The sequence below is a fragment of the Rana temporaria genome, chromosome 1 (assembly GCF_905171775.1).
Source record: "Rana temporaria chromosome 1, aRanTem1.1, whole genome shotgun sequence".
Lineage (NCBI taxonomy): Eukaryota > Metazoa > Chordata > Amphibia > Anura > Ranidae > Rana > Rana temporaria.
This window is the reverse complement of record NC_053489.1, coordinates 44,883,073-44,893,712: the sequence shown is the minus strand read 5'-3', so window position 1 is coordinate 44,893,712 and position 10,640 is coordinate 44,883,073. Positions and strand designations below refer to the sequence as shown.

Here is a 10,640-nt window from a genome sequence, read left to right as displayed (position 1 = left end):
CTGCAGCTTGCCGTGACACCGAGCCGTTGCTTCTCCTCCCGGCATAGGAAGCCGGTCCTGAGACCCAACCCAAATAGGAAGTGAGTCCTAAGACGCCCTGGTCAATCGGATCTCAGGACTCGCTTCCTGATTGGCCCGGGAGGAGAATCAGGAAGACAATAGCGAATCCATGCCACCAGCACCGTCCATGTAGATTAGGCGCTGGCGCATGGATTGGGGGGGCGGCACCCCAGCGTCCCGTATGGAGTGGACACCACTGAGTAACAATATAGTAATCTTGTCTTTTGTTTTGTAAAGTGCTGAGCAAACGGTTCCCGCCAGATAAATTGTGCCAAATAATATAATAGTAATAATTTCATTACAGAGAATTTCCAAACACAATGGCCACTTCTGGCAGTCCATCAGTGTTTACAATGAATTGCTGTTTCCAGTCCCCTGTAAAGCAATTTTCTTGCTCCTGGAATTAAAAGGAAATAATACAGTAGCCAGTATATTGTGTTTTATGTTTTGTAGTTATTGTATTTTATTTGTGCAGTTTTGTTGATGGATACCAGCGCCTGTGCCAGATACAAGCCGCAGCGCACACCTATTTGACGAGAAACTACCAGATGATGGACGACAATGATGTGTAGAAGGCGGGAAAGAAAGGGAGTCGGCTATAAGTTCAACTCTAGTTCTTGAAAAATCAATGTTTAGTAATTAAGGGATACCGGGAATGTGGGCGCTGTTCCTTTTTTAGTTATGATGGTTTTCATTTTAGTTTCTGTGGGGACAAGTTACAATTTTTGCCAATTTTAATTATGTCAACTGTGAGTTTTTTCCTCACTTCCTGTCCTTGTGACAACTAAAGGAGAAATGGGGGGAGAGTTCAGATGTCGGCAAGAGAGGCACAGACAGCAAGAAGCAAAAGGTCCTCATCACAAAGCGGACACATCAGAATAAAGAGCCTTGTTTAAAAAAAAGTGACACTTAGGGCCAAATTCTCAAAAGAGATACGCAGACTTAACTCGATTTTTCTAAATTTACACGGCGCGTATATTTGCGCACAATCGTCAAAACGACTTAAGCAAACATTTCCGTATTTTCAGCCGTACTTAAATTAGTTACACCTGCGCATTCCCGGGCGCAAATTACGCTAGGCTCGCCGCTGTTTTTGATAGGCAAAGATGCAAATGAGGGAGTTAGGGCGATTCTCAGAATTAAGTGTGTGTGCCGTATTTTCCGCCCTGTGCGCACCTGTTAGTTTTTCTGACTAAATTTCCACATTAGATATTCTCTTTTCCATTACTATTAAATTCATTTATACAATATATATTTATAGACATATTTTTCAATATTCTCTACTATTACCCTTATCTTTTTGCTTGCTTTTAGGAAGAATATAGATACATTTTTTGTCATCTGTATCTTCTCCTTCTTTGTGGGAGGAAATCCTCATAAACATTTCATTGTCCGCACCTGCTAAAATCAAGTGGATCTGGCTTCCACTGATTATAAGTGGAATAACTAACCTCCTGATTGCATCCAGTGCTTCTTTGTAGATTTCTAGGCAGACCTTTCTGCCCGGCTCTCGGAGCTCTTTTTAACGGAAATGGTAAGCGCACTATATATCCCTCTTTATGTATATATGTGTTAAAAACACACATTTTTTCAAATGTTTAAAATAAAACATATTAAATTATTGTACTATATCTGTATTAATGATGAATCTTTATGTCATACACAGACCGCTACATGCATTAAAGGAACAGGAACATTATGCAAGCCCTGATGAAGCACACATAGTGCGAAACTAGTTGGCTAAATCCGCATTAATCTTCCTTAAAATAACCAATTTCCCCCATACCCTGTTTTTCATGTAATTGTGGTTCTGACCATATATATATCTCATTGTATTAATGACTGTATGAAATATGATATTTTATATTTATATTTACATGATTAAATTATTTTTGATACTACTTTAAACCTTGTGTTTTGTGCGCCTACCTTGGATACCAAGAGCAACACATCTCACATCAAAAAATCCCTATATTTGGAGAGGAACTGACCTCCCCTAATATATGCCAACTCCTTTTTATCTTTTATAAATTTCCACATTATAAAACCAGCCCTAATTTTACACATGCTGTGGAAGGGTTTGCTGAAGGTAGTGACTAGAGGTTAGAGCTCTAGTTGTGAAGGTTATTTGTTTAAAAATGCCAGGACCAGCGATGATTTTGACGGCACTTGCTGCCTTACAGGCACAAAGGAGGAGGAGGGCACAGAGGAGGAGGATGAGGGCACAGGCGCGTGTTTATCGTCCACGGCGTGATATTTGGCAAATGCCAGCTTATGAGGTGATTGGCAACTACCGTTTTGATAGGGAGGCCATCCTGGAGATCACCCAACTCCTTCATGAGGATCTAATCGCCCCAACCTTACGTTCCCATGCCCTGACACCTCTTGAAAAAGTGATGGCAACCCTCCATTTTTTAGCGAGTGGCTCATTCCAGCGAGCATCTGGAGGTGTGGCTGGGATGGTGCAGTCAACCATGAGCAAATGTCTCCATCAGGTGGTCCCTGCCATACTGCGGCGCATGAGCAACCAGTTTGTCATGCCCACCCAGGAGGACCAGCGTGTGCAAGCCATGACAGACTTTTATAATATTGCTGGCTTTCCTAAGACCATCGGGGCGATAGACTGCACCCATGTGGCATTACAGCCCCCCCATGATACTGAACACCTGTTCAGAAATAGGAAAGGCTGGCATTCGATAAATGTACAGGTTATCGTAGATGCACATGGCCTCATCTGGCACGTTTGTGCCAAGTTTCCCGGCTCGTGCCATGATAGTTACATCCTAAGGCAGACCAAGATCTACAGAGACTTGGAGATGAACGTTTATGGAGACAGCTGGCTGATTGGTGAGTGACATTGGTGTCAGGTATGCCCCCCCCATGATGCAGACATCACAAGGGGCACATGCATGACTAATATCCTCCTGTCTTTTCCCTTACAGGTGACTCAGGATATGCGTTGGGACCCCACCTGATGACCCCCTTTAGGAACCCCCAAACACCCGGAGAACGGAAATTCAATGAGGTGCACATCCAGACCCGGGCTATAGTAGAGCGGACTTTTGGCCTTCTAAAGTCAAGATTTAGATGCCTTGACAAGACTGGGGGTACACTATTGTATTCCCCAGACTTTGTATGCCAAATTATTGGGGCATGTTGCATCCTGCACAATTTTGCTTTAAGAAGGGGCATGCATGTGGAGATATGTCCTGACCTAACCCCCCACCCAGGCAATCCCCCCCCCCCCAAACCCCTCTACCCGGTCTGCTGAGGGCCAGGCAATAAGGAGACAACTGTCTGAAGGCATCTTTGCCCAGTAAATGGATCCTAATTATCTTTTTGTTTTTGCTTTGCCCAGAACTAATCACAGAGATTATGTGACCTTTAAATCTTTACTTTGCAAAATAAATGCACATTACTTATATGCCAATGAGAATGTATTTTTTTTGTTACAAAACGCACATTAATTATCTCACAATGAGAATGCATGAATGCACGTCACTGTGGTCCCTAGCACAGACACATCACATGCACATCGAATTGGATTAGATCCAAGTACCCCCCCCCTTTGGTACTTGGGAGCAGTAACGCCCCGCCACGGCTCCAATTATGTCACTGTGCATTCATACACCATTCAGGAACCTAGGATGACTTCTCCCTGGTCCTGGGGATCCCTACTCCGCCAAAACTGAGGGTGACACCCTTATGTTTTCAGGAATGCCACCCCCCCACATTCACACATCATTCACACACATAAACCAAATCATAAGTACAGTGTAAAAAAAAAAAAAAGTACCCCTGCAAATTAAGGATGTTGCCGAGTGCTCCTTCTGGGCTGCCCACGGCCACGGCCACGGCCGACTGGGGGATCTTCACGGGGGGGTCTGTGCAGGGGAGGGAGTATTTTCAGGGGTGGGGGACTGTACAGGGGAGGAAACAGCCTCCCCTGGTGTCTGTCCTCCTGCTGGCCTTCCCTCCAAGGCAACGGCTATCCTTGTCAGACAGGAAGTAATGTCAGCCGTATTGTCCTGCACAGCCCGGGTATTGGCCTGCACAGCCTGGGTGAGGGCAGTCACCTCCTGGGCCACACCTGTTGTGGCGTTCCTCAGGTCCCACAAACAGGTGATGACCCCCACGGAGTTGGTGGCCACGTCACCCAGTGACTCCCTCATTGCACCCAGGCTGCGCTCCATCTTGGTCATTGTTTTTTGTATTGCAGACAGACTGCGGGTCTGCCGGACATTGTCCCTCAACAGACTGACCGGCAGACGCACCAACCCCCCCTGTTTTCCGGGGTCGGCCTCCTACTTGCCCCTGAGGCTTGTGGCCTTGGAGGAGGCGTTGGAGTGAGCCATGGGTGCTGCTGCATGTTGGAGGAGGGTTGGAAGGGGCGACCCATGATGGTGGCCTGACTGCTGGGCGCCTGTGGGGTTCCCTCAGGGGATGATTCAAAGGTCATATCTTGGCCCATCATTATTTCCTGCCCAATCAGAATATTGTCATCTTCCTCCCCCTCATCCTCCTCCCACTCAACATCCAAATTAGGGGAGTTGTGGGCACTCCCCTCCCATGGCGAATCCTGCCCTTCTTGGGACTCTGCATGAGCCTGTCTTGGGGGTGGTGCAGCAGCCTGCCCTGATGGACCAGCAACCTCCTGACCTGATGGGCCAGCCACCTCCTGGGCTGATGGGGCTGCCACCTCCTGGGCTGATGGGGCTGCCACCTCCTGGGCTGATGGGGCTGCCACCTCCTGGGCTGATGGGGCTGCCACCTCCTGGGCTGATGGGGCTGCCACCTCCTGGGCTGATGGGGCTGCCACCTCCTGGGCTGATGGGGCTGCCACCTCCTGGGCTGATGGGGCTGCCACCTCCTGGGCTGATGGGGCTGCCACCTCCTGGGCTGATGGGGCTGCCACCTCCTGGGCTGATGGGGCTGCCACCTCCTGGGCTGATGGGGCTGCCACCTCCTGGCCATCTGGGGAGGACACAAAACAATCACAGGTTGTTGGATCCACACACTTGGCACATCTTCCCTTCCCCCACCCACACAAGCTAATCAACAGATAGAAATTTTAAAAAATTACCTGTCCTCATAAGAGGATCATTGTCAAAGCAAGGCAGGCCCACCACCTGCTGTGGGTGGAAACACTGGGCCACTGCCCATTCCTCCTCACTCATCCTGACTGGGCAGGGTCCCCCTCCTCCAGTGCCCCTGGTATGGGCATGCAGCGTTGCCAGCTTGTTCCGGGACACGCTCCTCAAGTCATTAATTTTTTTTTGAACTCCAGCGATGGTCCTGGTCTCCCCCTCCCCGCCGCATTGATCCGATCGGTGATCTTTTGAAGGATCTCCTTCCTCCTGGCCGGGGTGGTGTTGTGGCTCTCAGGGCCATAGTGAAATCGCCCAAATTTTATGACGCCCTGAGCAAGTATATGCTTCTCTGCCAGGGTAAAATTAAGCTTCCTGCGCTTGGGAGCCATGACAGACAACACCCAGCAACAGGGAACTCACCCAAAAATCAAACAACAATACACAATACACAACAAAGAAAATACAAACAAGCAAAAATAAAAAATATACAGACAGCTACTATTAATTCAAAAACAAACAGGCAAAAAAGGAAATCAAAAAATATAAACACACCAAAAAAAAACACTTATCAAAAACAAACAGGCAAACAATCAAAACAAAGAACAAATTATCAAAAACAAACACCAACTATACCCTCCAACTCCACAAACACTTTTCTCACAAACAAATCTTACCAACAAACACTGACAAACGTTCAAAGCAGAAGCAACTTGCTTTAGGAAGGGAACACAGGGAAATACTTTTGCAATTGAAGTCTGTTTGACTGGGGCTATTTAGACACAGGGCGATCTTCAAACTAAGTACGCTTGGCCTTTTACCTATCTCACTGATTGCGCTGACCAAAGTTCTGCACATGCGCAGTGAGGTCCAGATTCGTGCACGCATGCGCAGTACGGCCGGCACTTCATTTGCATGGGGTCACGGCTCATTACAATGAAGCACGCCCACTTCATTCCCACTTGCCATAACCACGCCTTACGCATTGAAACTTAAGTTAAGGATGGCGCAATTTTGTGCGCAAATGCACTGAGAATACGGTACTTACGACACCAACTTAGGGCGCCGTAACTTAAATGACATAAGTTAGATAATCCTAAATTTACACATGTTTTTGAGAATTTGGCCCTTATTTTCTACTGAGCCTAATGGGGTTTTAAAAATGACGCCCATATATGTCTAAAAATAAATGTAGCACCCCCTAGTACAGGGGTCTCCAAACTTTCTAAACAAAGGGCCAGTTTACTGTGCTTCAGACTTTAGGGGGGCTGGACTGTGGTCATTGGGGGTAGAAATTGTCCTTGTGGGAGTAAACATTGCAGGGAGGAACAGTGCCTCATGGTTGGTGTCAATTTGAGGGATAGTGCCCCCATCATTGGCGTCAGTGGGAAACATAGTTGCCCATAAATGGTGTCAGTGGGAGGAATAATTCTCCATCATTTGTTTCAGTGGGAGGAATAGTGCTCCATCATTGGTTTCAGTGGGAGGAATAGTGACCCATCATTGGTGACAGTGGGAGTTATAGTAACCCATCATTGGTGACAGTGGGAAGAATAGTTCCCCATCATTGGTGTTAGTGGGAAGAATAGTGTCCCATTGTTGGTGTCAGTGGGAAGAATAGTGCCCCAGGGGCCAGAAAAGGGCATGCAAAGGGCCACTTTCGGCCCTCGGGCTTCAGTTTGGACACCGCTGCCCTAGTGTGACAAGAGTGCTAATGTTAGAAATTGTTGTGCTAAGCTGGATACACAATATACAATTTTCTTTAGATTGTGTCCTTTAGATTTACCAAAACCATATAATATGTTATCAATCCTAAACAGTTTCGATTTGTGTGCAATTAGACAGGTCCTTGCGCTACAAAGTTGTAGGAAAATTTAAAGGCCCATACACACGGTCAGACTTTTTGCCAACAGACTTCAAAATGAGCAAGTTTTCAAAATAGTCCAACCGTGTGACGCTCCATCGGACAAACTTTTTCGGGTTTCATCGGACAAAAAGTTTGGTCTGCAAACAGACAAACTTTACGTCAACAAGAGTCCAATGGTTGCTTGTGTGTACAGCAAGCAATCGGACTTTTGTACAAAGTACAAACACGTATGCTCAGAAGCAAAGACCAGCCTGAAGCGTTCTGTCTGGAAAAAACAGCCATCTTATTTGAAAGAGCACATTCGTGACGCGGCAAGTTCTGAAATCAAGAAAAGCAGCGCACATTCTCTTCTTCTTTATTTTGAGTAAAAACAAATGTCTTTACTTTGGATTAGTGTATTTTGGTTATATGAATCAAACATATTTCTATATTTTTTTGTGGGTCAAGTTAGCACAACCCCATTGTGCAACATGTCTGCTTGACGAACGGACGTTCAGAAACTAACAAAATTGCACGAAACTGAAAATCGCGAATGCACACAGACGAAACCTCTACTAACACTCAATTAGCAGAAGGAGCCCAAAGGGTGACGCCGGAGAATTGAACTTCCTCTTTTAAACTCTCGAAAGTACGTTAAAATGTCACTACATTCGTGTTTGTTGCCGAAAACGTCAGAGCGTGTGTATGCTATGGGTGTGACCGGACAACTCCCTTCGGACAAAAATCCAAGGGAAAGTTTGTTTGATGTCTGATCGTGTGTACGAGGCTTAAAGGACATTGAACAACACAAGTTGTATAGTTGGAAATATGGTCCAAGATGTGTAGATTCACCCAAAAATAAGGCACCTAATCCCAATTAGATAGATAAAGTTTTTTCCAATGGGAAAGGGAAGGGGATAATTTGCGGTGCGTACTTTAGCAAATTGATAGTGATAAGAAAGCACAATTCTTGTTAGAAAATTACAAAAATGCTTTATTTATAAATACAAAACATACAATACAATAGTTTAAAAGAAAAGTGGACAACCAGTTTGTTGATTTGATTCAGTGGATAACACAGCATCAGTCAGTTGTAAATATGGATGCAACTGGAAAAGGAAATCGCATGGACCCTACATGTTTCGCGGACTTCCGCTTCTTCAGGGGAGGGAGCGATATCCAGTCAAAATATGCAACTGAAAGGTATATATACAAGCATTAACCAGTAAAATATGATACACATTCCAATTGCTCAAATCAGGTACAACATATAATGGTAAAAAATGGTTCCAAAGTTTAAAGACCACACTATCTTACCCACGAGTTGCCCACAACTAGCGACAAACACAGAAAACCACCGAGGTGAAAATGGTCATGTGCATGATCCTGCAAATGAGCAGGAAAAGTTTGAAAATGGTCACAAAAGGACAGTCATATAAGGGTTAACATGTGAGTGAGACAGAGGGAAAAAAAAAAAAAAAACACACACCGTGGCCAAAGCAATAGGGATGGCTAGGGGTTAACATATTATTATCTGTGAGATATATATGTATTTAAGACATAATGACCAAAATATTGGTTAACTTAGTTTAGCAGTAATGACTGTGAGACCATAAAGCATAAATGACTTACATATATAACGGTTTATGGGGTTAAAGACCAGGGACATCAATGAGCAATCCAGCTGCAGTGTTAATTCAAGGAAGGAATCATGTAGATTTCCCAAAATATCTGTTTAAACGATAACAATTGGCTACAAATTACAAAGGTGTCCCTGCCTCCAAACGGGGCAACCATAGAAAAAGATAAAAATAAAATAAATAAATTGTATAAACATTATCAAAACAGAGCCGAGATTATTTAGAAATTGCAAAAAAAATGCAAAAAAATACACATACCTGTATAAGATCTATATAAGGATCGCAGGCAGTGTCACAATAAGCTTAGCGTGTATAAAGCCAGAAGAAATCAGCTGCTTGATCCAGGAGGGGAACTAAAGAGCATACATAGTTGCAATTAGATGGAGTGAAATCTAGCAGTGTAGTTGTAGAGAGATAGCACAAAAGGAGTTTAACATACCTGCAAAGCATTAAGGACAAGAGTGCTCACTGAACATATGACCCTGCGGCATTCTGCACTGAGTGTGCAGCAAAATGCCGTTTAAATAGGCTGTCCTAACCCGATGTGTGACGTGTAAGCATCACATGATATCGGGTGGGCCAATCACAGCTGAAACAAGTCCCAAAGCAAAGCGTGCAATACACCTGCAGCGTGAGGAAGCTTGATGGGATGACAGGTGGAATGGATCAAGCAGAGAGCTCACTATGTCAAAACGGTGGGGAGAAAATTTAACCCCATCAGTGGACAAGTGGGCTAAAGAAAGTATGTGTGACAATGCACACAGCAAACAAGGCAAGCTGATCACAGATGGACAGGGGCTGTGTTGTCAGTATTACCGACAAAAAAGGAAGACTGCTAACGACATTGCATAGGGGAAAATCAGCTGTGGTAAGGGGAGTGAGTGTGGAGGCTAACACTAAACTCCCCGAGCGCCCTTGTGGCCAATAAACAAACTGCACAATTGGCCATACCAAGGAGGAAACTGCGACACATCGCCAAATGTGCCCAAAACAGTGGAAAGAAAGTTGAAGCCCAGCCCGATATCCACTATCAGGTTGAGGGCCTCAAAATATTGGATGTGGCCAGAAAACTGTGGAACCATTAAATTAGTACATATGATTGAAGTAGTTTGTGTAGATGTTATAGATATTATATATGTAAAAAACATATGACTATAGAGCTGATTTTTGGTTGAAAATAAAAACAAATAGTTCATATAGTATGGTTACAGTGTACCTACTATAAATTCATAATTCAACAATATAATTCAACAATGTTAAAGGAACAGGATGTTATCCTGTATCCTAAGAAATGCCCCAGTTAATTATGCATTGAAAAGAGGGAAAGAGTCGATTGGACAAAAAATAATAATAATAATTATATAAAATAAGGAGAAAAAAAAAAAAAAAAAAGGAAATGGGGAAATTCATAAAGAAGGAGAGAGGGGGTGAAGAAAAGGGGTATGCATACATATTGATCCAATGAATGGAAACAAAAACCCCCGACCAAAGTTGGTAAGGGGGGGGGCGACAAAAAACAAGAGCATATAAGGACCAATATGTTTACAGGAAGGATTTAAAGCTCAAATTCTCATTCAAGCCAGGGTATCGTGTAGCTTGGAGACTATAAATCCATCGAGCTTCTGATTGTAATAGCGCTGAATCCACACTGCCACCCCTAAGATCGGGGGGGGATGTGATCCAGAGCCATAAAGGTAAACACCTTTGAATCAAAGTTGTGAGAGGTGGCGATATGTGAACCAATAGCAGTAACTATTTTCTTTCTAAAGATGGGTTTAATGTGGTCACCAATTCTTATGCAGAAACATCTTTTGGTCTTTCCCACATAGAAACAACCACATATACATTGGGCAAGATAAATCACTCCCAATGTTTGACATGTCACTAATGTTTTGGTGGTATGCCATTGACCATTAGGCAGTTAAAATTTTGTATAGTTAGCTACATAGGGACACATATCACAAACACCACAGGGTGCAGTGCCTCCTCTGCGGGAGATCTCTTTTG

General features: G+C 44.3%; 1 long non-coding RNA gene across 1 annotated transcript; it reads right to left on the bottom strand.

The window, feature by feature from the left end:
* Positions 1–8,492: 8,492 nt before the first annotated feature.
* LOC120924795 lies at positions 8,493–9,236 on the bottom strand. Its single transcript, XR_005746423.1, has 3 exons — positions 9,073–9,236; positions 8,892–8,986; positions 8,493–8,724 (listed from the first exon to the last, which is right to left on the bottom strand). It is a non-coding gene; the product is annotated as an uncharacterized LOC120924795 (long non-coding RNA).
* Positions 9,237–10,640: the final 1,404 nt, after the last annotated feature.